The sequence below is a fragment of the Rhinolophus sinicus genome, linkage group LG16 (genome assembly GCF_036562045.2).
Source record: "Rhinolophus sinicus isolate RSC01 linkage group LG16, ASM3656204v1, whole genome shotgun sequence".
In the NCBI taxonomy this organism is placed as follows: Eukaryota; Metazoa; Chordata; class Mammalia; order Chiroptera; family Rhinolophidae; genus Rhinolophus; species Rhinolophus sinicus.
In genome coordinates, this window is record NC_133765.1 from 18,773,844 (window position 1) to 18,800,594 (window position 26,751).

Consider the following 26,751-nt stretch of genomic DNA (forward strand, 5'->3'; position numbering starts at 1 on the left):
AGGAGCGTCATAGCTAAGGGCCCTGAAAAGGCAGAGGTTTTTGTTCCAGTTCCCCATCTGCGTGTGTCAATGTGACAACTTTACCGGGCCAGATCATACAGTAATAGTCAGCCTCGTCCTCAGGCTGCAGCCCAGAGATGAGCAGAAGCCCTGCATTGGCCGAGGTGTCTTTGGATCCAGAGAAGCGGCTGGGGACTCCGGAGCCCTGGTGTTTATCTGAGTCTGATTTAAATTTCAGGAGATACCGGGGAGGGCTCCCTGGCTTCTGCTGGTACCAGGATATGGTATAGCTGCCAACACTGATGTCACTGCTCAGGGTGCAGGTGAGTCTGGCTGATGCTCCCGGAGATGCAGAGAGGGAGGGCGGCTGAGTCAGCACAGGCTGGGAGAGGGAACCTGCAAACACAGACATAATGGGAGATGGGGCAGGGACCAGGATAAAGTTTCATGCACAAAAAGAGGCAAAACAAGGGTAGTGACTCCCCTTTGCATGTCCCCACCTGCACAGTGAGAGAGGAGCACGAGGAGGACAGGAGTCCAGGCCATGGTGCACACAGCCCTGAGCCCACAGTGGGGCTGGGCTGCCCCAGGCCTCCTTTTCTTCTCCACCCTCTGCCAGAGGAGGGGCTGTCCATGCAAATGTGTGTCCATCCACCGACTGCCCAGCCCCTCCCTGAGCCCTGGTGCTGGAGCTCAGCTCACACCCCAGACTGAGGAGGATGGAGGTTGGCTTCACCCCTGGGAGAGCCCTGGGAGGAAGCACCTGCTGAAACCACACAAAGGTCCCTGCACAGGGACCGGGGAGAGAAGACAGAGCTCTCTGCCAGGAGAGAGATGACACAGCTGCTGAGTCCCCATCAGGGAGCTCAGGGCCCTGCCCCCAGGCCCAGACTTGTGAGTGAATGGTCCTCACGGAACAGCTGTGAAGTCGCCACAGGACAGTCCCACAGCGCCCCCTGCTGGTCACAGGCGTACACCTCTCCATGGCCCAAAGACGGAGCCCAGCTGGTTTCTGCAGCTCACTAGGTCACCGTGTCTCCACACATCCATGGTCTGATTTCTAAAAATAAACCCACCGTATGCCTCACCAATTCCACTTTTGGGCATTTAACTAAAGAAAGGAAAATACCAACTGAAAAAGATATACACCCACAGATTTATGACAAGGTTATTTACTATAGCGAAGATACTGAAACAACCGAAGTGTTCATCAGTGGTTGAATGGATAAAGAAGGTGTCATATATATATACACATATACATAATTCAGCCATTGACAAATGAATAGATTTTGAGGTCAGTCTGTTAAGTGAAATAAGTCAGACAGAGGAAGGCAAATAATGTGTGATCTCACTTATAAGTGGAATTAAAATAAAACCAACAAAACAAAACAAAAATGTGCAAAAATCAAACAAAAAAAACAGCACATAGCTACAGAGAAGAGATTGCTGTTCCCCAGAGGTGGGGTGTGGGTGGTGGGAAAAATGGATGAAGGGCGTCAAAAGATACAGACTTTCATTATGAAAGAAATAACTCATGGTTATGTGATATACAGCATGATGACTACAGTTAATAATATACTGTATTGCATTATTGAAATTTGCCGCGGTGTAAATCTGAAAAGTTGTCATTACAAAAGAAAAATAATTATACCTATGTAAGGTGACAGATGTTAAGTAGACTTGTTGTTATCATTTCTCAATGTATACAAATATCATGTCATTATGCTGTACATCTAAAATAATATAATGGTATATATTAATTGTACATCAATTAAAAACTATACTTCAATAGAACTGGAAAATTATTTGAGTTACGTTTGTGTGTTGGATTGCTTAGAAAGACATATTATATTTTTTAGAAATGTATAATCTACTATATATGCATGGGAGTGGAATAAAAAATCAAGATTGCTCATATATTTATAATTCTTATAATTAGATAATGGATACAGTTGTTCACTTCTATTCTCTAATATTTGTATGTTTTTGAATTTTTCCTTATTATAAACATTTATTTATAAATTACATAAGTAGCAGCTTTCAAAAACTAAATTGAGTTAAAAAGAAGAATTTCAAAAGGGAGCATTCTGGTCTTTCACAAATTGAAGTTAAACAGTAATAATAATAATAATAATATATTAATAATGATGATGATTATGATGATAATAATATACATGCATCGTTGAGTTGAATTAATTCTGGAGCAGAGTCTTTGCTTCTCTGTACTCTGACCCCCTCTTCCCGTGGAGTGTCTGCTCTCACTTGCCAAATCTCTGCCACCTTCACACCTCTCGGGTGGGCGTGGGGAGTGTTTCCCTTAATAAAATATGGACACAACATAGTCTTGGCACTCAGAACACCTCCAGTCAATAGCTGCTTTTTGGCGCTGCCACATTTCATGTCCAATTTAGAACAAACTGTGTAACTCTCTGCCTCGCTCTTCCTGCTCACCTGCTCCCACTTTCTCCATCAACCTCGCTTTGCCTCAATTGTGTCAGATTCTTCCAGCTCCAGAATGGAAACTCTGCACATGCTGTTCCCTAGCCTGCAATGCTGTTCCCTTGGCACCCATATGGCACCTTCAACACTCACATTGATTTTCTCTGGGCAAAAATCAGTATCCTTCCAATGAATGTCCTTTTTACTTAAGTTTGTTTGGGTACTTTTGTTTCCAAAGAGTAATAATAATTCACGATATAATCTCTTCCAGGAGGCTCCCGTCTCTTTTTCAATGATTATTCTCAGTGCAAACACTAACTAAGTCACTTTAGGAAAGTCTTTAAAAGTAAGAAAATTCACCACAATTTGAACAGTTTCTTCAAAATTATGCTTCAAAATCTAATGATTTTCAAAAAGATATGGAATAAAAATATTAAGTCTAACCAGGTTTCATGTCCTTTGATTTGATTGAATGTGTGGATGTATATGTTTTGTGTATGTGTGTGCATGTGTATGTGTGTGAATGTTTGCATGTGTATGCATGCATGCATGTGTGTGCATGCGTTGTCTCTGTGTATCTATGTACTGCATGCTTGTGATTATATGCATATGTATGCGTGTTTGCAACTGTGTATGTATGTACTGCATGCATGTGATTGTATGCATATGCATGTGTGTTTGCATGTGTGTATATATGTACTGCATGCATGTGATTCTATGCATATGCATGAGTGTTTGCATGTGTGTGTATATGTACTGCATGCATGTGTTTATATGCATATGTATGTGTGTTTGCTGTGTGTATGTATGTACTGCATGCATATGTTTAGGTTTGTTTGTTGAATCCATCCCTGGTTTTCTCGTACATAAGCCAACACGATAATATATTTTGTATACTTTTTACTTTACAATAACTGTAGCTTCTCTACCCAATTTTGTGTATGATACTTTTCTCATAACCATATATTTAGAGATCTTTCCATAAATGACTTCCACACGTTGTTTTTAATACTGTAAAATATTGCATTGGTTAGGTGTGCCATCCCCAAATAAAGGACATTGAGATCTGAGATATAAGCTATTTGGCACCATTTCAGATGTCAGGTAGTTTTCTTCACATGAGCTTGATAACCCTGGTATTTATAATATATTATTTTCTTCAATGATTATCTAAAATATGTAATATTTTTATTTTCATATAAAAATGAGGTTCAAAGACTATTAAAAATAAAGTCTAAAACAAAGAAAATTAGTTGAACACCCACAAAGAAAACAGAGTTGGTTAAAAACCATGTAAAATACTAAACTTTAATAGCAGACAATGAAAGACCATTTTAGTTATACTGAGTTTGGGAGATTAGTTGTTAAATTAGGTAATGCAGCCGGAAACAGTGGGCTGACGGGAGCGTTGCTATGCATAGGTGTCGGGAATGGAAAACGGAATGAACCATATGAGTCACGTTCAACTACAACAGGGTGAACCACTCGTCCTGTTTACGCTGGATGCTCCTGAATTCAGCGCTGAAAGTCCCATATTCGAGGGCACCCTCGGTCCTGAGAAATGCAGGGTACATGGTCCCACCATGTTGAACTTCCAGTTGTTGAATTTAATACAAGTTTATTAGCTTTAAAAAGATTTTATGTATGCAAGGTGATAATCAAACTTTACTCATACAAATTATATGTTTTAAATGCTATACAACTGCAGTAATACTTATATTCAAAACTAAGATTAAGTGTTCATTCCAGTATAGATATAAATTTTAAGAAACATTAAATAGCATATAATTGTTTTTAAAATTATACAATTACACAATTGTACATAATTATACTAAGCATGTGTCACAATGAGATTTCCAGAGACAATAGAGAAAAAGGTGGAATCCAGACCAGGTCCACACTTGAGCTACATCAGGAGACCCCTTTCCACGTCTGCCTTTGGGCTTGGTGCTCAATGAGAAGCCGCTGCAGCTCAGGCACCTAAGTCAACTCACGCAGGAAAAGGAGAAAAGTTGGTGCACAAACGATCTCAGTCCAGCCAGCCACCAAGCTGAACGGCTGTGCGGGCTGCAACTGAAAGATCAAGGACCAGTATCATCTAAAGGCACTGGACAAACGCTGGCATGAAGACTTACTGAAGGGTACCTGCTGTGACTGTCATTTGGGAGAGGTCACATTTCTGTCATTGGGACTCCCTGGAAAGCTGAGGATTCTGATCACGTGAGCTTCCGCCCATGAGATGATTCATAGACCAGGCTGGGCCAAGGGCAGGTTCATGTCCTGGTTTCCTATCAGAACCTGCCCCTATACCGAGCACCACTGCACACCAGCCAGCAGTAGTACTCAGCCTCGTCCTCGGGCTGGGCCCCCGGGGGGTTCAGGGCATTTTTGCTCCTGAGGATGGAGCCTGACAACCGGGCAGTGGTACATACATCTCTCCTGTGTATGTCAGACACCAACGTTGTGGGAACTTGTCCGGACTTCTGCTGGAACCAGGATGGGCAGTGATCATTGGTGACCACTCCAGTGCTGGAGCCACAGGGGAGAGTGACTGTCCCTCCTGGGGACACGGTCAGTGAGGGCTCCTGAGTCACCACAGCCTGAAGTGAGAAGAGACACATGTCAGGAATGAGGAAGGAAGGCATAGGGATCCCTCCAAAGGCTGGTCTCTGAAATGTCCATGAACCTGGGCACTGAGTGAGGAGGGGGAGCAGGAGGAGAGGCATCCAGCCATGGTGCAGACGTTTCAAGGACACTGGGCCCACAGCTGACACTGGATTCCCTGATGGCTTTTCTCTCCAGCAGCTCCTTGGGGAAGGGTTTGTGTTTGAGTCAGTGACACTTCATGTAAATCTGAGCCCTTTAGGTCCCAACCCTGCCCCCAATTACTGTGTGTCCTCAGCCCAGGACTAACTTCAATGTCAGGAGAAGGGATGGGAGCCTGTGAGTTCTGAGCCTGTCCCTTGGGAGGAAGCACCTGCTGTTAACTCTAACTCAAGCCAGTGGGCACCATTCAGAGCCCATTGAATCGGAACTTGCTGCCGGCCTTGCTCACCTCAAGCGGATCCACAGCGCCCCCTGGTGACATCCTCAAGAGGGTAGTTACAGTGGTGGGAATTAATTCAGAGCAGAAGGCCCCTTTTCTTTCAAATGTATTTTAATCTTTTCAAAGTTCCACTTTATTATGCAGGTAACGCCAGACTCATTGCTTTTCTGTCTTTGATAATCTTTGTTGGTAATTTATTTCTACAGGTGCATTAATTTTCTCTCAACACCTGAAATTCCATGGAAGTGTCACCCTGTTCCTCAGTTCATCTAGCGATGTGCATAGTCCATCTACTGCCATTCTCGTTTCTATAATTCCTCTTCAGTTTGTATAAATTACATATTGTATAATTTATATGCAATTTTTATAATTTATATTTAATTTCTGAGTTTTTCTCCTCCTCATTTGTTTCAAGAGTGCCCATGCTTGCTCGTCAAGGTTACTTTATGATTTCTGCTTTAAAATTGGTGACATACACAACTGTCTTACCAAACAGGAACAAGCTTACATGTTAATCTGCGCAGGCAAAGATACAAACAAACAAAGAAACAACACATGCAGCACAGTAGCTGAAATTGGAATCACCACCTGGTTCGCTTCAGGATGACCCGCTGTCATTTTCCTCCAAGGGCATCTGTGCCCTGCACAACCCAGACAGGCATGTGAACTGGGGACGTGTGGGGTCACTGCTCTCACATCCTCCAAGTTCTTGATGGTGGCACTAACCTCTGCAGTCCCTCCAGAATGCGGTGTTGCTTTTTTGTTTATTATTTTTATAGATGGGGCAGTTCTCGTGGTTTACTATTGGCTTTTTCTTCTTAACTCTCCCCATTGCAGAAGTCAGGAAAACTGTACATTCTGCTAGTGACTGAGTGTGTCTACTCCAATTATGTAACTAGGAACCAGGAAGAAAACACAGGATGGCTTCAGAGATGTCGGGAGCCACCGTGAGACCGACCTGAGCCCAACCCCACTGATCCCCTGACCTCCCTAAGCCCCGATGACTCCAGAGGCCTGTCTCTGAAATCTCCGTGAACCTGGGCAGGGACACAGTGGGGGAGGACACGAGTCCAAACCGTGGTTGAGACATTCCAAGGGCTCCCTGGTCCATTGCTACTGGATTCTATGTTGTTCTTTTCTTCCCTGACTGATGGGTGTGTGTTTGTGTGGTGTATTAGGCAAAATGAACCCATTTACACTCCACACCTTCAAAATATTTCTGTGTCCTCAGCACTGGACTCAGCTCCACTGTCAGGGGAAGGATGGCGATGTCTGGGAGCCCTGGGTCTGCCCTGTGGGAGGAAGCAGCTGCTGTACCGTCAGCTCAAGGTCTGTGTGGAAGCGCGGAGGCCATGAGAACCTCACCCCTGAGGGCTTCACCCCGACTCACCTCTGAGAGCTCCCACGTTAGTCCCTCGGGGATGGGAACAGTGGTTTATGGGCCCCATTTATGTCCACAGGTTATAAATGTAGGAATATTAACATGATCACGAGTGATTGGTGTCTCCACACTCCATTCATTTTCAAGGCTCTCTGTTTCCTGTCTTAAGGTGACAATATAGCACCATTGACTTTGGAAAGTCATCACTACATTAAAACCACCTTCTTGAGAGGGTATCCCAACACCCCAAAAAAGTAAAGAGCTACATTTTAAATGTAGTAATTCACACTTTGAAATTTATTATGCAACCGAGTCAATTGCCTGACATTTGACCCATATTATAGCTAAATATCAACTATGTAATCTTTCATAAGTAGCAATCAAGCAATACCTATCACTTCTCAAAAATAACAGAATTAAAAAAAAATCCATACAAAAATTCTGTAAAAACACTATTTGTGAATTTACAGAATCTATGTATAGCACTATGAATCCAACGTCCATCCTATATTTTTCTAATGTAAATAAATAAATTGCTAATATCTTTTGAATAACTAGCATTTTTATTTTGAACTAACTCTTGCTCAGCACTGTTGGTGAGCTTAATATGACGTTATGTGTTAATGACTCTTGTGAACAGTAATGCAAGGGTAATAATATCACACACAGAAACTTCTAACATAAAACACCAAGCTTACTTATAGCTCATTCCATGACATCACATCTAGAGATTTAAGAGCTAAGTTCTATATTGATATGAGGTATTTGTGATTGCTTATGGATTCGACATTCTATAAAAATGAAAAAAAAAATCCTGACTTTTTTACACTCTATAAACCATTCAAAGAACTAATTCCTTATTCGTGTCCATGGAACACCCAGAAGCATTCTGAATTAAGATTCAAGACAACCCTGATACAAATGCTTTGTCAAGACACCTGGTAGCATTCCTGATGTTGTCAGTGTTTATAGCAAAATTAGTAATAATCTCATCTTGTTTCTGGATAAAGACTTCAAAGAAATAAAACCAACTGTTCTCTAAAGAGGGGAAAGCGTTGATTCTCCGAAAGCTCCCGTAGCTGCTTCCTGTAAACACCTCGTTGTCTCCACACGTGAGTTGTACTCATCTGGGATGTGGACGGAGACGTTTCATGTAATAACATTGAGAGGGAAGGTGAACATGCCTGTTCTGGAGTATTTATGACAAAACACATTGTTGGAGCAAGATCACAAGCCTTGTTCAAGGCCCATTTAAACACTTTCAAATGAAGTTGATTGGTTCACAAATCTCAAAGATTTGACTATGTTTTAATTATAGTTATTATTTGTTTCTCATTAATATGGAGTCTTTTCTTCCTGAAACACTATTGATCGAAATGACCTTCCTCAAAGCAGCTGAATCATCCTTCTATTTAAGTTTTACACAGACGTATAAAAATCTGATCTACAACTCCTATTTCTATAAACTCTCACTTTATGCAATTATTACAAAAACACCCATGGAACTCCAATCTTGTCACTTACTTTAAAAAGTTAAGGTCACGCACACACACATATGGTAACTAGTGACATTAAACGTGCAAAGAAGAATCCCTGTGTACGTGTGTTTATGAAACAGCCCAAAAAAGAAGTTAGTTGTAAGTGAGATAAATTGCAAAAAGGGGAGAATGAGGAAGCGCGGGATCCCCAGAATCTGAATATGAACTGAGAAGACAGCCCTGACTGTCACTGTGTGAGGGGTGGGTGGGAAGACGCTAAGGAGATGAGCTACAAGCTGATTTCTCATGTCCTCACCTGATCATATGAGGAAACACTCTGAGAAGGAAAGATCAAATAATCCATCTGAAGTATCATTGCTGCAGGGATGACCTTGGCTCTGGGTGCTCACGGAGGGGGAATCCCATCTCCTGGGCCTGGGGCTCGGGAGGAGACAGGAACCTCGGCGGTGCTGGTCAGTGATGTTCAGCTTCATCCTCAAGTGGAAACAAGAGCTTCTGCTGCCGGTGACACGGTAACAACACAGAGGACCCATTTCTGAGAGGATGTGGTCGTTCAGTGGGTCCATAGTGTTGATGAGACAGGCCTGGTGCTGATGGGTCAGACTCACCCCATTCCAGCCCCTGTTTTTGCTTCTCCCAGGACAGTGGGTGTTGCTGTCTGTCCGAGGTCCCAGTGCCTGGAGAGGCTGGATCAGCAGGGAGAGATGCAGGGCCTGTGAGCACAGGGCAGGGTCCACACAGCAGGCAGAGGGGCAGAGTCCAGGAGGGATGAACACGAGTGTCAGGATCCTTTCCCGGCTTCATGTCAGGGGCGGTGAGGAAGACGGGAATCCAGGACGTGATGCGGACAATCCACACCCGTTCCTGAGGCCCAGAGCTGAGGCCCAGCCGCCCCCCTGCTCGTCCTCTCCTCCATGCCCACATCATCCTCTTCGTCTTCTGGTACCTTCCGGGGTCCTGTTCTGCGGAGCAACTTATGATAAGTACTGGAGGGTGGGAATTCTGTGTCCTGGGTGCTACAAAGGCCCTGAGAGTCTGTCTTTCAAGGACGTATAGGTCACGGGGACGAGACTCCCCCAGTAGGAATGACTTCCCACTACAGCCACACCCACAGGACCAGACAACCGACACCACATGTGTGGCTGGGACACACCCACGCTTTCTGTGACACAGTGAGGCAGGTTTGGAGGGGATCCATTTTGTGAGAAGGGTCTTCAGATTGTCTTCCCAGGAATTACAGATGCAGGTTTCATTTCTAAGCTCTGGAAATAGAGTCAGAGTCCCTTAAATGACATGCTGCCTTCTTCAATATAGAGCATTTAGGGTCCTGATTCTCCTCTACCTGGGGACAGGATACAGGGATGTGTATTGGGATGTGGTGACAATCACAAACATGTCACGTCAGATGTACATTTCAGGTACAGCACAGGCTCAGCGCCCAGTGACACCCAGCCAGGCCTGCTGCACCCACACTCTGCCCGTCAGCCCTCAGGGCAGCGTCTCCCCACCTGGTCTGTGCCTCTTCCAGGGCTAACGCTGCTGTCCCTGCCTCATCATTATTTGGTTCCTATGACTTCACATCTACTTCCTCTCCCTCTCCTCCCCCAGGTGCTGCAGATCTCATGTAACTAGAGAAGGATCGTTCATAGACTATTGTTTCATTTAGGTGTTTCCTTCCAGTTTCCATTTCTTTGCTGAAATTGTCTACCTCATCCTTTATTGCAAGGACATTTTACCCGAAGACGTTGTTGTGAGTTTGTCATTTAATTGGGAAAAATTGTTATCTTAAACTCACTTAGTTTTTCTACCAACAAACTAGTTATATCCATGTAAGTTTCATTTAATTACCTCACAATGTTTTGTACTTTTAGGTGTACAAGACTTTCATTTTTCTCAGATTTAGCCTTAAATATTTCATGCTGATATTGTTAGAAATGGTATTGTTTTTATTTTTTACAATTTGATACTTCATTGCTAGTATATAGAATACAGTTCATTTCAGCGTGTTGGTTTGTACCACAGAATTCAGATTGTAAAGCTCAGACCAGAAGCTTATCTGACTCACTCCTCCACCCTGAGCTGGACAGGGCCTGAATCAACCTGATTTGACCTCCTCAAGTGTCGACATTGGGAGACTTTTTATCTCTGAGCAGGGAATACCTGCCTGTGAAAACATGAGCAGGGTGAGAATACATGAGCAATAAATCAATCTAACAGTTGAACTGCAGAGAAGGATGTGACATGGTAACAAGTACCGGCCCAGGAAAAGCAGGTGCTGGATGAAGATCTGACCACACAAGTCACAGCTGAGACTGACTTGGTCAGACTCACCAGCAAGGTGACTGCACCAGGCCTGGAGGGCAGAGAGCAGGTTTCTGTCTCACTTCCTTGTGGGTCTGGAACACTGTGTGAGTGTTAGAGTTGCCATCCCACATATTACAGTAATAGTCAGCCTCGTCCTCAGGCTGCAGCCCAGAGATGAGCAGAAGCCCTGCATTGGCCGAGGCATCTTTGGATCCAGAGAAGAGGCTGGGGACCCCGGAGCCCTTGTGCTTAATGGAGTCTGAGTAGAAACTCAGGAGATACCGGGGAGGGCTCCCTGGCTTCTGTTGGTACCAGTATATCCGGTAGCCCCCAACATTGAAGCCACTGCTCAGGGTGCAGGTGAGTCTGGCTGATGCTCCCGGAGATGCAGAGAGGGAGGGCGGCTGAGTCAGCACAGGCTGGGAGAGGGAACCTGCAAACACAGACACAAATGGGTGATGGGGCAGAGAACAGGGTAAAGTTTCATGAGCGAGAAGAGACAAAACAAGGGTAGTGACTCCCCTACGCCTGTCCCCACCTGTGCAATGACAGAGGAGCACGAGGAGGACAGGAGTCCAGGCCATGGTGCACACAGCCCTGAGCCCACAGTGGGGCTGGGCTGACCCAGGCCTCCTTTTCTTCCCCACCCTCTGCCAGAGGAGGGGCTGTCCATGCAAATGTGTGTCCATCCACTGACAGCCCAGCCCCTCCTGAGCCCTGGTCTGGAGCTGAATTCACACCCTAGACAGCGAAGGATGGAGGTTTGCTCCCCTCTGTCCCCACTGGGAGTTGGCACCTGTTGAGACCACACAAAGGTCCCTGCTCAGGGGACTCTGCCAGGCATGAGAGGGCACAGCTGCTGAGTCTACATCAGGGAACATAGGGCCCAGGTTACAGGACCTGACTCCTTTGAGTGAATGGTCCTCACTGAACAGCTCTGTAAGGACCACTGGGAAGTCCCACAGCACCCCCTGCTCGTCACAGGACTCACCTCTCTCTGTGGCCCAAAGCCCTGAGAGCCCAGCTGGTGAGTGCAGCTCACCAGGTCACTGTCTCTATTCACACAGCCATGTTTGGCTGCTAGCGCTGTGGTCTCATACTGCTGGACTTGTCTACTATGGTTTCTCTTTGTTACAGGAGTTTTTATCTATGGAAGGTAGAAAAATGTACAGAAATAACCACTTAAGGAGTTAGCGCCGCAGAGCATGCCCGGTGAGACCGCCCCATGCCATGTCCCACATGAAGCACCACAGAGCCCAGCACTGCTGTCCATGCGGTGCAGACCCCGTGACTTCATTTAACCTTAAACACCTCCTTCATCTCTATCTCCAAATACAGTCACATAGGCGTCAGGTCTTCAACATATGAATCGTGGAGGGCACACAATTCAGTCAACAACAACCAGCAATTATTATACACTTTTACTGATGAGGGTGAGTTTGAATAGGATAAAATATATAAGCATGGGAAAGACAGTTTTATGAGTATCACCTTTTACATGGTGCCCCCCATAGGCTAGTGTAACAATGTGTCCTGTGCAGGATGCCCGTCAATTCCATCTTTCTCTCCAAAGTGTGTCGGGAACCATAGCCAATAGCCCAAGACTCTCATAGGAGCATTTGCTATGAGTCTTACCTCTTCCTATCTGCATTCTCTGACTAATTAATTTTTTAGCTTTCTTCCAGGGAATGTGCAAATGCCCTGTATTCAGCCCTGTTGCTCTGTGGTGGTCAGCGCAAATATTATGAAATGACAATGGATTTTTCTGGCTAATCTGCTGATGAAACTTTGCAACTACGTAAAAAATGTCTTATATATTTTATATCTAATACTGTTCATGCTTGGGTGTGTGCCATGGATTTTCTAGCATCAGATATGAGTTTGAGTATCATGCTCTTTATTTAAATAAAGTCTTGGGGAAATTTTCTTGCTTGTTTGTTAGCACTGCCTTTGTGATGCCATCTGGCTTGGTCCCTGTGTGAGTGAAGATGTTTGATTACTGACGAAGGACCGGGCCACGTTGGAGCTGCCTCCAGAATCTAAGGATGCTAAGTATAGGATTTAGTGCACAGAGCTATTGTTACCAGATATATTAATGTCACCTGACATTTGAGTTTGCTTATGCCAGGTGTCTGGTCTCATTACCAGTGTCACATCTACACCAAGTTCACGGTCTACAGCTACCCAGTGTACATGTGAGTTCAACCCTCATAAAAATCTACATGAATTATCCTTAGTTTGATCAATTTTGTGGTTGTTTTTGTTTATGCTGCTGTTATGAGGGTTTCCTGTTATATTCCATCACCTTCATTGTACAGGCCCTGGCATTTGACGTCTATATTAGTCACAAGAATAAAATGCTTTCAGCAAAAAGTGTCCACTCTTTATGCTTCTCACTCTCGGTTTTTATTAATGCTTCATATTTAGCCTACAAATTTGTTATTTCTTCTTGTATCAGTGTGACATATTTACAATCACTTTTCCTTTTTATTAGTCTAGTTTTATACTTGTTTCCAGTATGGGGGTTGATGGAAATAAACCATTACTAGACAGGGACCTCCCTGTACTTAGAATTTCTTCTTCTACTCCTAAGATATGGTGTTCACAGGACATGGTATCTCACCCCCACTGGTTCTCTGTTATGTATATTTTGTAATTGCCTGAATTGATGCTAAACAAACAACAGAACTTTCTAGAAAATGTTCTGTGATATTGGAATTCTCTCTGATAATGAAGGTTGGGTTTATAGGCTCTGTTTTAAGTACTGAGATGAACTTCAATATCACCTCAACCTGAGTCAGAGGGCAAAGAATTATAAGACATGACATTAAATTTTACTGGCCTCATCTTAATTCATTACATCTGCAAAAAACCATGTTCAAATAACGTCATGTCCTAAGGTATTGGGGTTTTAGGCCTTCATCACATAAATTGTTAGAGACACAGTTAAAACCATAGCAATCAATTACCAAAGTTTATTCAGATTTCCTTAGCTTTTGCATAATGTCTTTTTTTTTTTTCTGTTCTGAGATCCCATCTAGGATGGTTTGTTAAATTTACTCATCCTGTCTCCTGAGGCTTCTCTCCAATGACAGTTTCTCAGAGTCTCCTGGTTTTTGATGGCTTTGTCCACACTTAGTGAGTGGGAATTATTCCCAACATCCTCCAGGGGAAGGCTTTTTATATATGACTTGAAATTCTACTGCATAGGAAGTAAGTTCTTCCCTCTCCATTTATTTATTTATTCAACTATTTAACAGCATGAATCATGAGCATCTATTTTTTATCTTGAATTATAACCCAGTATAATTCTGTTTGTTTATTTGCAGAAATCATTCTAGCTTCACCCAATGGGGGGCCTTTTAATTTGGGTCATTTTGTTTTAGACAAACCCTGTCATTGTGTGTGTGTGTATTGTCCACACAACCATATACGCTGATGTGTTTGTGTTTGTTTTGAATGATCTTCTACATTGTGGCACTGCAAGATGCTCTGTGCTCATCTTATGTATTCCCTGTTCTGAGAATTCAACAAGAATATTGCATCTTTGTGTTGGGGGGGGTGATGCTATTAAAAACCAATATCTGGCTAAAGACGTACTCTTTACTATGGGGTGTCATTGTTTTAAGTTCTCCTCAGCTGACAGAATAATAAAATACATGTGAGTAAACTATCCCAGAAATGTACACTATATGTAAATATTTCTATATGCAATTTTCTATCTCCATTAAACTAAACATGAATTCATTCTGCGATCTCCAACTCTGAAGCATGAGCATGTGGATTACTGAAGCCTCCTCCCCTTGGCTGTATAAGACCCACAGGGGTCTGCAAGGGATGAGGTTGGTGGGATCATAGGGGGGCAGGAGTGAGGGACAACATGACAGCTGAGGGGACGTGGGCATGACATGAAGATTGCTAGTGTTTAGGTGATGATGTGGAGATGTCCACAAAGTGACATAAACAGAGGAGGACAGAGATGAGTCACATGACCCAGGAGAGGTGGCTGACGAGGAACAACGGGACTAGAATTCAGAGAAAGGAGACTCTGGCCAGGCAGGTGCCTCAGGGTGAAAGGGGATGCACTTTGGTTTGTCAGGTCACTGAGCTCGCTGGCTCACTGAGTGTGATCCACTGAGGCTCCTGGAAAGGAAGACAGGGAGGAGCCATGTGTCGGAGGGTGAGAAGTGACAGAGGGAGGACAGAGTCCCCCTTAGAAAAGATTGGACGGGAAGTGTGAGACAGAGAAAGTCCAAAATCTAGATGCCCTTCTCTGCATGTTTCAATAGAGGGAATCATGTTATTTTGTAGATTTTGGTCCCAAAAGCAGGTAAACCCAAAGCTTACAGTTCTCTTACACTGTAAAACATTAACCGGGTTATGTCCAACAGACACACTTTCCTTCATTTACAAAAACAAAAGAGGAAGCAGCTGTCTTGCCACAGGAGTGAGTTTTACTCAGAAAAGCCCCATTACAGGGGGGACAGCAGGTTTTTTGTCTCACTTCCCCACAGGCCTGGAGCACTGTGCGACCACTGAGACTGTCATCCCATGCTGAGCAGTAATAATCGGCCTCGTCCTCAGCCTGGAGCCCACTGATCGTCAGAGAGGCCGAGTTGCCAGACTTGGAGCCAGAAAATCAGTCAGGGACCCCCGAGGGTCTACCGCTACTACCATAGATGAGGAATTTGGGGGCCGATCCTGGGAGCTGTTGGTACCAGCTCACAGTATTACCACCCCCGATGTTGGAGCTGCTTCCAGCGCAGGAGATGGTGACACTCTGTCCCGGGGCCCCAGACACTGAGGGTGGCTGACGCAGAACAGACTGGGCCCACGATCCTGGAAGAGGGAGAGACACAGAGATGGTGATTCTGGGTCTAGAGACAAGAGGAGGAGGCAGGGCCTCATGTGTCTTCCCAGGGTCCCTTCCCCTGTCCCCGTATCCAGTCACCTGTGCAGTGAGCGATGAGAGTGAGGAAGAGAGGGGACCAGGCCATGGTGGAGATGATCACCAAGTCCTGCCTTCTGTGGCCCCACAGCTGAAGCAGAGCTTCCCCCAAATGTCTCCCTTCCCCTCTTCATACTCTGAGACAGGGAGGGTCCACTCATGCAAATGAGACCCCCAGCTTTCTGATCCCTCACTGGGCCCTGGGTCAGGCCTCTCTGCCCTAGGATGTCAGGGGTGTGGGCAGGGGAGGGGCTGTGTGGGGCCCAGGGTGTGGGGAGGTCACAGCTGTGAGCACTGAGCAGAGGGCACCAGGCAGTGCCAGGTGGCTATTCTCAACTCTGATCACCCCCAGACACTCAGAAATGGGCCCTTTGCACCCCCTGGTGCCCAGACACAGACACATCATTGTGATATGGTGACCAGAGCCCATCAGAGACAGCTCCCGCCTCCCCTCTGATCCGACCCCTGCTCACCTGCCTTAGGCGAGGACATGTGACCACTTAGGCAGCCTCCTCATCACCGCAGGGCATCTTTCTGCTCCACTCAGGTTACAGGGGTGTCTGTCCTCAGCTCCTTTGACTGTGGAGGTTATTTCCTGTTTTTCCTGTTTCTTACTTGGAGCATATTCCTCTGTCTTCTCATTTTGTTTGATTCTCTGTGTTTGTTACTATGAATGAGATGAAATAGTTATCTCTCCCAATTGGAAAACGTGGACTTGTGTAGAAGTGACCTCTGTGTAGACTGTGCTGTGTGCTGTGACAAGCTGCATGGGGTCAGGGTGACACTGGGGTTCCAGCTGACCTGCAGGTGTGGGCTCAGGGCAGGTGTCCTGGTGCAGGAGTGTGTGCGGTGGGGCCCCATTGTTCTTGCTGGAGTGAGTTCCCGGCAGGGTGTCCAGGAACCCTCCACTGAGGCCTTACACAGTGTCCAGAGCACCTGGGTCGAGCTCCCAGCTGAGCTCTCCAGGTGGAGAGGAAATGGAAACAATGGCGCTTACCTCCTCCTCCAATTCTGGAGTCTCCCCTCAGATCCCACAGCTTTCCCAGTCCCCAACCTTCTCTATGAAGTCCCTCTCTCTCCTTTGCTGTGCAGAAGCTATTCAAGCTGTCTCTCAGAAAAAAAAATGCCCTAAATCTAGGTGTACATTCATTGTGTTCCAGGGAGAGGTGAGCTCAGAGTCTTCCAATGCCACCGTGTCAGACCCGCCCTTGCTAATAAATTGTTTGATAACATTTGCATGATTATTTAATTTCTCATTATCTGTGTTTGAGAGGCTCAATGCATGTAAGAATAATTCTTGTTAACTTCTGCAATTCTTAATAACCAAATGTGCCTCTGAGAGGTTAGATAAAAAAGATTGTATGTTTAAAGTGTGGACACCAATTTCAATGTATTAAGTGTGGGGAGAGGTGACCTCACACCAGAAGCAGTTCTGCAACAGCAGCTGGGCTCCCTCTGCTTCAACTCAGTTCTGTCACTATCTACCTGGAGGCAGCATCAGATTCCATAGGTTACGGGTTCAGTCCCACTAGACTGCTCCCCACCCCCAGCCCCAGCCCCAACTTCAGAAGCCAGTTGCACAAATCCAGGTTATCTATCACCTTTACTTCTGATCAGTTATAGATGGAAGGTTCCAACGGTTCCTCCCCACCCCCCTTGGGTAAGATTAGTTTGTTACAGGGGCCCACAGAACTCAGAGGAACATTTTACTTACAGATCAGTGGCTGGTTATGAAAGGATATCACTGAGAAATACCCATATGGAAGAGATGCAGAGGGTAAACTAGGGGCAAAGTGTGCGGAGCTTCCATGCCCCTTCCAGTGGAGCTAGTCTCCAGCACCTCCAGGGCTCACCTGCCCTGAAGCTTTCAGTGCCCAGGTTATTTGGGTTTTCATGGAGGCTTCATTACATAGGCACAATTGATTGACTCATTGGCCATTGACAAGCCATTTCACCTCCAGCCTCGCTCCCCATCCCAGAGGTCAGGAGCCCATGACTGAAAGTTCCAACCCTGTAATCACATGGTTGGTTCTCCTGGCAAATATCTCCCAACCTGAGGTGAGGCCCTAAGGCATCTCATTAAAAAACAGAAGACTCTTTCATAGCTCTCATCACTTAGGAAACTCCAAGGGGTTTAGGAGCTCAGTGACAGAAATGGAATAAAAACTAAGTATGGATTTCTTATCGTAAATCACAATATCAAATATGTGTATATATTAGACACACATGTATGTATGTGAGGTGTAGTCAAAAAGCACAGTGAATGTTTCAATTAATAAATATGTTACAGTAAAAGACACATTGCCATTAACCCCCCTTAAAATAAGCCCCCTGCTTTGAGCACTTATCCCATCATTCTTGCCACTTTCTGAAGCAGTTCTGAAGTCCTCTTTCATGAGTGTCTCTAGTTGTGCTGTCGTGGCTGCCTCGATGTCCTGAATCAGTTGAAAACATTTACCTTTCGTGGTCATTTTGACTTTGGGGAAGAGACAGAAGTCCCACGGTGCCAGATCCAGTTAATGAGGTGGATGAGAACACACCGTAATGTTTTCATTGGACAGAAATTGCCATAGGCCAGAAGTGATGTGTGACACGGAGACTTGTCATGATGGAGGATGATTTACAGCACACTTTAAAACACACCTTCTCTCAACCGTAGCTCACACCTCACTGACGAGACCAAACAAGATGAAACTGGTCACACACTGTTACTAAGGTTCCACGTGCTCCTTCCCACGTTGCAGAACCCTGCCTTTCTGTTGGACGGCACTCGGCAGCTGCGTTCACCATATTTGTTGATCACACCACGTATGTGTATTCATACACACATAATGCACCGATATACACACTTATGTAAATTTTTGAAAAGAATGAGAGGATCTCAAATTTAATACAAAAGGAAAAATGACAAAGGATAATTAAAATATCTGAAAACACAAAAATATTAGCTTCCATGGAAACTATAAGCTAAAACAAAATGACAACATACTTGTTAGAAATACAATCTAAAATATGACCAAGGACATAGTATTTATTACACACGTCACCATGCATAAGCTGGGAGGTCACAGTCACTAGCAGGGCCCTGATGTGTGTCATCCCTACACACTGGCTCCCCATTCACAAGGCACCAAGGCTCACGTACTCTCTCTCATAGAGAAGGTCCAGGTGGCGATTAGGGGCCAGTGGTGAAGTGATGATGGGAAGGAAGCTGCACATGGCAGAAGGACCAGGGCCCAAGAGCTCCCCCTGCAGGAGGAGCAGAGAGCAGCTCCCTCTGCTCTGTGGGTGACTGCATGTCCCAGATAAGAGCTGCTTCGGGCTGTGCTTTTATCCCTGAAGGCCCATGCTGATGCCTGCTGCCCACCATGGGCTGGGGATGGATGTCCCATTGCAGTGACTGCATCATTTCCTCCCTCAGTGTGTCAGGACCACATGCTGAGAGCTCAGAGATTCCTGTCATGATGGTGGCATCTGACCTATGGCTCAGAAGCTGTTCATATCATATCAGAACCTGTTCCCTCCTCCAAGTTCATCGTCACCAACTGCACAGGCCTCCCAAAGATCCTGTTCTCAGCCCTAAATTCCCTGGAGGTGAAAGCAAATGTTTCAAACAAGAGCTCTAGTTGCTAACAAGCAGAGTACTCCTTACATCTATGTTCATAGATGATATTGTCCTCATATTTTCAGATCTGATTCTGTTCCTGTTGGACTTGGTGTCACGATTTCACTAAAATAAGAACTTGAGTTTGAGATAAATGATCTCTATTTTAAGTTCATAGAATGTTTCTTGAACGTTTGATGGAATTCGCTCATGATACCTCTGGCTTCGACTTCGTTTGAGGGAAGATGCTCATTGATCCGGTGCACATACGTCTGTATGTGGATAAGCATTACTTTTTTTTCTCTTATTAAACACAGAACCTCAGAAACTATGGAGACGGTCAAGTGAGGAGTCAGCACAGTCACTGGAAGTAGTGAGAGAAGGTGGTAGAAGCAAGGGGATGACTGATACCTGGGCTCAGATGCCAGGAGGAAAGGACAGACACGTGTGCCCCGAATGGAATCTCCTTGTCCAACGACTGAGGAAGGTGAGAAGAGGAGGCTGGGCCATTTGGAAGAAGCCCCACAACTCTGATGGTTGGAACTGAGACCCCTGCCCTATTCCCCAAGTAGCTCGTACTCTCAGTTTTCTTGGTTAGGTTTCCTCATGAAAATGAGTTCCTGAGGTGTGACTGTCTGTGCATCTTTCCTGGACGTCAGGCCTGGACAGCAACTCCATGCAGGGTAAATAGTGACATGTGGTGCAAGGGTGTGAGTCAGAGCTGAGATAGGTCCTGAGGCACCAGATGCAGGAAAGTCACATGTTGTGAGGACACGACTTGACCGAGTGTGGGAGGGCCATGAGAGTATTGTCCCACCTGGCCAGGCCCACGACCCTGCCCTCTGAGGACTGTTTACCTGAACCTCTGCTGGGCTCAGATCCTCCATTTGAGTCCCTGAGACTCCGCCCAGCACCCTGCACAGGCTCCCTGATTTTGTAAATGGGTCTCCGGTGACACCACTCAGGACAGTAGAATGAGTAGGTGCCCTCCATTGGGTTTGTGCTAAGACATTAGTTGTCTCTGGGTCACTATTGTCAACAAGGCTGCTAAATACAGCGTGTCCTGCACATTCCTTAAATGACCATATGTGTCAGCACAACCTAGCCTGTGAGTTTGCTTCTCCAGGTGTCTGGGTGATTGTCCAATAGGACCCTCTACAACCAACTTTAAAGCTTACACTCCCCCAAAGTACCTCATACGTGGAAACACCTCTGCATGGTTTCCCTTAGAAGTGATCTTCTTAGTGTCTGTGCTGTGTTTGTTGCTGTCGCTGTGTGAGGGTCTCCTGATAGGTGTCCCTCCCCCAGGTGCAAGCAGGCCTCATGGAACTAGAGAAGGATCATTCATCGGCCGTTGTTTCATTTAGGTGTTTCCTTCCAGTTTCCATTTCTTTGCTGAAATTGCCTACCTCGTCCTTCATTGCAAGGAAATTTTACCCAAATACCTTGCGGTGAGTTTGTTATTCAGTTTGGGAAAAATCATTATCTTAACCTCACTGGGTTTTAAACCCACAAACTAGTTATATCCATGTCAGTTTCATTTAATTCCCTCATAATGTTTTGTACTTTTTAGTGTACAAGACTTTCATTTTTCTCAGATTTATACTTAAATGTTTCATGTTGATGTTCTTAAAAAATGATATAGCTTTTCATGTGGTGTTTTTTGTTTCTTTGTTTGTTTGTTGTTGTTGTTTTCTGGAGGCTGCAGCTCACAGTGGAGCATGTGTGGATCGAACTGGCAATCTTGGTGTTATTAGCACCACGCTCTAATCAACTGAGCTAATCGGTTACCCTGTAAACGATGTCCTTTTTATTTTTTGTATTTCGATACTTCATTGCTGGTATATAGAGTACACTTCATTTCAGCATGTTGGTTTGTACCACAGAATTCAGATTGTAATGCTCAGACCTGAAGCTTATCTGACTCACTCCTCCACCCTGAGATGAACAGGGCCTGAATCAACCTGATTTGACCTCGTCAAGTGTCAACATTGGGAGATTTTTTTCATCTCTGAGCAGGGAAGATTGGCTGTGAAAACATCAGCAAAGTGAGACTATGTGAGCAATAAATCAATCTAACAGTTGAACTGAAGAGAAGGATGTGACATGGTCAGAAGTACTGGCCCAGGAAAAGCAGGTGCTGGATGAAGATCTGACCACACAAGTCACAGCTGAGCCTGACTTGGTCAGACTCACCAGCAGGGTGACTGCACCAGGCCTGGAGGGCAGAGAGGAGGTTTCTGTCTCACTTCCTTGTGGGTCTGGAATACTGTGTCAGTCTTAGAGTTGCTATCCCATATTTTACAGTAATAGTCAGCCTCGTCCTCAGGCTGCAGCCCAGCGATGAGCAGAAGCCCTGCATTGGCCGAGGTGTCTTTGGATCCAGAGAAGCGGCTGGGGACCCCGGAGCCCTGGTGTTTATCTGAGTCTGATTTAAACCTCAGGAGATACCGGGGAGGGCTCCCTGGCTTCTGCTGGTACCAGTATATGTGGTAGTCCCCAACATTGAAGCCACTGCTCAGGGTGCAGGTGAGTCTGGCTGATGCTCCCGGAGATGCAGAGAGGGAGGGCGGCTGAGTCAGCACAGGCTGGGAGAGGGAACCTGCAAACACAGACACAAATGGGTGATGGGGCAGAGAACAGGGTAAAGTTTCATGAGCAAGAAGAGACAAAACAAGGGTAGTGACTCCCCTACGCCTGTCCCCACCTGCGCAGTGACAGAGGAGCACAAGGAGGACAGGAGTCCAGGCCATGGTGCACACAGCCCTGAGCCCACAGTGGGGCTGGGCTGCCCCAGGCCTCCTTTTCTTCTCCACCCTCTGCCAGAGGAGGGGCTGTCCATGCAAATGTGTGTCCATCCAGTGACTGCCCAGCCCCTCCCTGAGCCCTGGTCTGGAGCTGAATTCACACCCCAGACAGTGAAGGATGAAGGTTTGCTCCCCTCCGTCCCCACTGGGAGTTGGCACCTGTTGAGACCACACAAAGGTCCCTGCTCAGGGGACTCTGCCAGGCATGAGAGAGCCCAGCTGCTGAGTCTACATCAGGGAACATATGGCCCAGGTTACAGGCCCTGACACCTTTGAGTGAATGGTCCTCACTGAACAGCTCTGTAAGGACCACTGGGCAGTCCCACAGCGCCCCCTGCTGGTCACAGGACTCACCTCTCTCTGTGGCCCAAAGCCCTGAGAGCCCAGCTGGTGAGCTCAGGTCACCAGGTCACAGTCTCTATTCACACAGCCATGTTTGGTTGCTAGCGCTGTGATCTCATAGTGCTAGACTTGTCTACTATGGTTTCTCTTTGCTACAGGAGTTTTTATCTATGGTAGGTAGAAAAATGTACAGAAATAACCACTTAAGGTGTTAGCGCTGCAGAGCATGCCGGGTGAGACCGCCCCATGCCGTGTCCCACATGAAGCACCACAGAGCCCAGCACTGCTCCATGCGGTGCAGACCCCGTGACTTCATTTAACCTTAAAGACCTCCTTCATCTCTATCTCCAAATACAGTCACATAGGAGTCAGGTCTTCAACATATGAACCGTGGAGGGCACACAATTCAGTCAACAACAACCAGCAATTATTATACACTTTTACTGATGAGGGTGAGTTTGAATAGGATAAAATATATAAGCATGGGAAAGACAGTTTTATGAGTATCACCTTTTACATGGTGCCCCCCATAGGCTAGTGTAACAATGTGTCCTGTGCAGGATGCCCGTCAATTCCATCTTTCTCTCCAAAGTGTGTCGGGAACCATAGCCAATAGCCCAAGACTCTCATAGGAGCATTTGCTATGAGTCTTACCTCTTCCTATCTGTGTTCTCTGACTAATTAATTTTTTAGCTTTCTTCCAGGGAACGTGCAAATACCCTGTATTCAGCCCAGTTGCTCTCTGGTGATCAGCGCAAATATTATGAAATGACAATGGATTCTTCTGGCTAATCTGCTGAAGAACCTTTGCAACTATGTAAAAAATGTCTTATATATTTTATATCTAATACTGTTCATGCTTGGGTGTGTGCCATGGATTTTCTAGCATCAGATATGAGTTTGAGTATCATGCTCTTTATTTAAATAAAGTCTTGGGGAAATTTCCTTGCATGTTTGTTAGCACTTCCTTTGTGATGCCATCTGGCTTGGTCCCTGTGTGAGTGAAGATGTTTGATTACTGACGAAGGACTGGGCCACGTTGGAGCTGCCTCCAGAATCTAAGGATGCTAAGTATAGGATTTAGTGCACAGAGCTATTGTTACCAGATATATTAATGTCACCTGACATTTGAGTTTGCTTATGCCAGGTGTCTGGTCTCATTACCAGTGTCCCATCTACACCAAGTTCACGGTCTACAGCTACCCAGTGTACATGTGGGTTCAACCCTCATAAAAATCTATATGAATTATCCTTAGTTTGATTAATTTTGTGGTTGTTTTTGTTTATGCTGCTGTTATGAGGGTCTCCTGTTATATTCCATCACCCTCATTGTACAGGCCCTGGCATTTGACGTCTATATTAGTCACAAGAATAAAATGCTTTCAGCAAAAAGTGTCCACTCTTTATGCTTCTCACTCTCGGTTTTTATTAATGCTTTATATTTAGCCTACAAATTTGTTATTTCTTCTTGTATCAGTGTGACTTATTTACAATCACTTTTCCTTTTTATTAGTCTAGTTTTATACTTGTTTCCAGTATGGGGGTTGATAGAAATAAACCATTACTAGACAGGGACCTCCCTGTACTTAGAATTTCGTCCTCTACTCCTAAGATAAGGTGTTCACAGGACATGGTATCTCACCCCCATTGGTTCTCTATCACGTATATTTTGTAAATGCCTGAGTTGATGCTGAACAAACAACAGAACTTTCTAGAAATTGTTCTGTGATATTGGAATTCTCTCTGGTAATGAGAGTTGGGTTTATAGGCTCTGTTTAAAGTACTGAGATGAACTTCAATATCACCTCAACCCGAGTCAGAGGACAAAGAATTATAAGACATGACATTAAATTTTACTGGTCTCATCATAATCATTACATCTGCAAAAAACCATGTTCAAATAACGTCATGTCCTAAGGTATTGGGGTTTTAGGACTTCATCACATAAATTGTTAGAGACACAGTTAAAACCATAGCAATCAATTACCAAAGTTTATTCAGATTTCCTTAGCTTTTGCATAATGTCTTTTTTTTTTTTTTTCTGTTCTGAGATCCCATCTAGGATGGTTTGTTAAATTTAATTATCCTGTCTCCTGAGGCTTCTCTCCACTGACAGTTTCTCAGAGTCTCCTGGTTTTTGATGGCTTTGTCCACACTTAGTGAGTCGGAATTATTCCCAACATCCTCCAGGGGAAGGCTTTTTATATATGACTTGAAATTCTACTGCATAGGAAGTAAGTTCTTCCCTCTCCATTTATTTATTTATTCAACTATTTAACAGCATGAATCATGAGCATCTATTTTATATCTTGAATTATAACCCAGTATAATTCTGTTTGTTTATTTGCAGAAATCATTCTAGCTTCACCCAATGGGGGGCCTTTTAATTTGGGTCATTTTGTTTTAGACAAACCCTGTCATTGTGCGTGTGTATTGTCCACTCAACGATATACGCTGATGTGTTTGTGTTTGTTTTGAATGATCTTCTACATTCTGGCACTGCAAGATGCTCTGTGCTCATCTTATGTATTCCCTGTTCTGAGAACTCAACAAGAATATTGCATCTTTGTGTTAGGGGGATGCTATTAGAAACCAATATCTGGCTAAAGACGTACTCTTTACTATGGGGTGTCATTGTTTTAAGTTCTACTCAGCTGACAGAATAATAAAATACATGTGAGTAAACTATCCCAGAAATGTACACTATATGTAAATATTTCTATATGCAATTTTCTATCTCCATTAAACTAAACATGAATTCATTCTGCGATCTCCAACTCTGAAGCATGAGCATGTGGATTACTGAAGCCTCCTCCCCTTGGCTGTATAAGACCCACAGGGGTCTGCAAGGGATGAGGTTGGTGGGATCATAGGGGGGCAGGAGTGAGGGACAACATGACAGCTGAGGGGACGTGGGCATGACATGAAGATTGCTAGTGTTTAGGTGATGATGTGGAGAAGTCCACAAAGTGACATAAACAGAGGAGGACAGAGATGAATCACATGACCCAGGAGAGGTGGCTGACCAGGAACAACGGGACTACACTTCAGAGAAAGGAGACTCTGGCCGGGCAGGTGCCTCAGGATGAAAGATGAGCTTTGGTTTGTCAGGTCACTGAGCTCGCTGACTCACTGAGTGTGATCTACTGAGGCTCCTGGAAAGGAAGACAGGGAGGAGCCGTGTGTCGGAGGGTGAGAAGTGACAGAGGGAGGACAGAGTCCTCCTTAGAAACGATTGGACGGGAAGTGTGAGATGGAGAAAGTCCAAAATCTAGATGCTCTTCTTTGCATGTTTCAATAGAGGGAATCATGTTATTTTGTAGATTTTGGTCCCAAAAGCAGGTAAACCCAAAGCTTACAGTTCCCTTACACTGTAAAACATTAACCGGGTTATGTCCAACAGACACACTTTCCTTCATTTACAAAAACAAAAGAGGAAGCAGCTGTCTTGCCAGAGGAGTGAGTTTTACTCAGAAAAGCCCCATTACAGGGGGGACAGCAGGTTTTTGTCTCACTTCCCCACATTCCTGGAGCACTGTGCGACCACTGAGACTGTCATCCCATGCTGAGCAGTAATAATCGGCCTCGTCCTCAGCCTGGAGCCCACTGATCGTCAGAGAGGCCGAGTTGCCAGACTTGGAGCCAGAAAATCAGTCAGGGACCCCCGAGGGTCTACCGCTACTACCATAGATGAGGAATTTGGGGGCCGATCCTGGGAGCTGTTGGTACCAGCTCACAGTATTACCACCCCCGATGTTGGAGCTGCGTCCAGTGCAGGAGATGGTGACACTCTGTCCCAGGGCCCCAGACACTGAGGGTGGCTGACGCAGAACAGACTGGGCCCACGATCCTGGAAGAGGGAGAGACACAGAGATGGTGACTCTGGGTCTAGAGACAAGAGGAGGAGGCAGGGCCTCATGTGTCTTCCCAGGGTCCCTTCCCCTGTCCCCGTATCCAGTCACCTGTGCAGTGAGCGATGAGGGTGAGGAGGAGAGGGGACCAGGCCATGGTGGAGATGGTCACCGAGTCCTGCCTTCTGTGGCCCCACAGCTGAAGCAGAGCTTCCCCCAAATGTCTCCCTTCCCCTCTTCATACTCTGAGACAGGGAGGGTCCTCTCATGCAAATGATACCCGCAGCTTTCTGATCCCTCACTGGGCCCTGGGTCAGGCCTCTCTGCCCTAGGATGTCAGGGGTGTGGTCAGGGGATGGCTGTGTGGGGCCCAGGGTGTGGGAGGTCACAGCTGTGAGCACTGAGCAGAGGGCACCAGGCAGTGCCAGGTGGCTGGTCCCAGCTCTGATCACCCCAGATGCTCAGAAATGGGCCCTTTGCGCCCCCTGGTGCCCAGACACAGACACATCGTTGTAATATGGTGACTAGAG

General features: G+C 45.5%; 1 pseudogene; it reads left to right on the forward strand.

Moving 5' to 3' along the window:
• The first annotated feature begins 3,942 nt into the window (after positions 1 to 3,942).
• The window catches only part of LOC141569259 (LIM domain only protein 3 pseudogene), a 42,391-nt pseudogene continuing 19,582 nt past the window's right edge, over positions 3,943 to 26,751 (forward strand).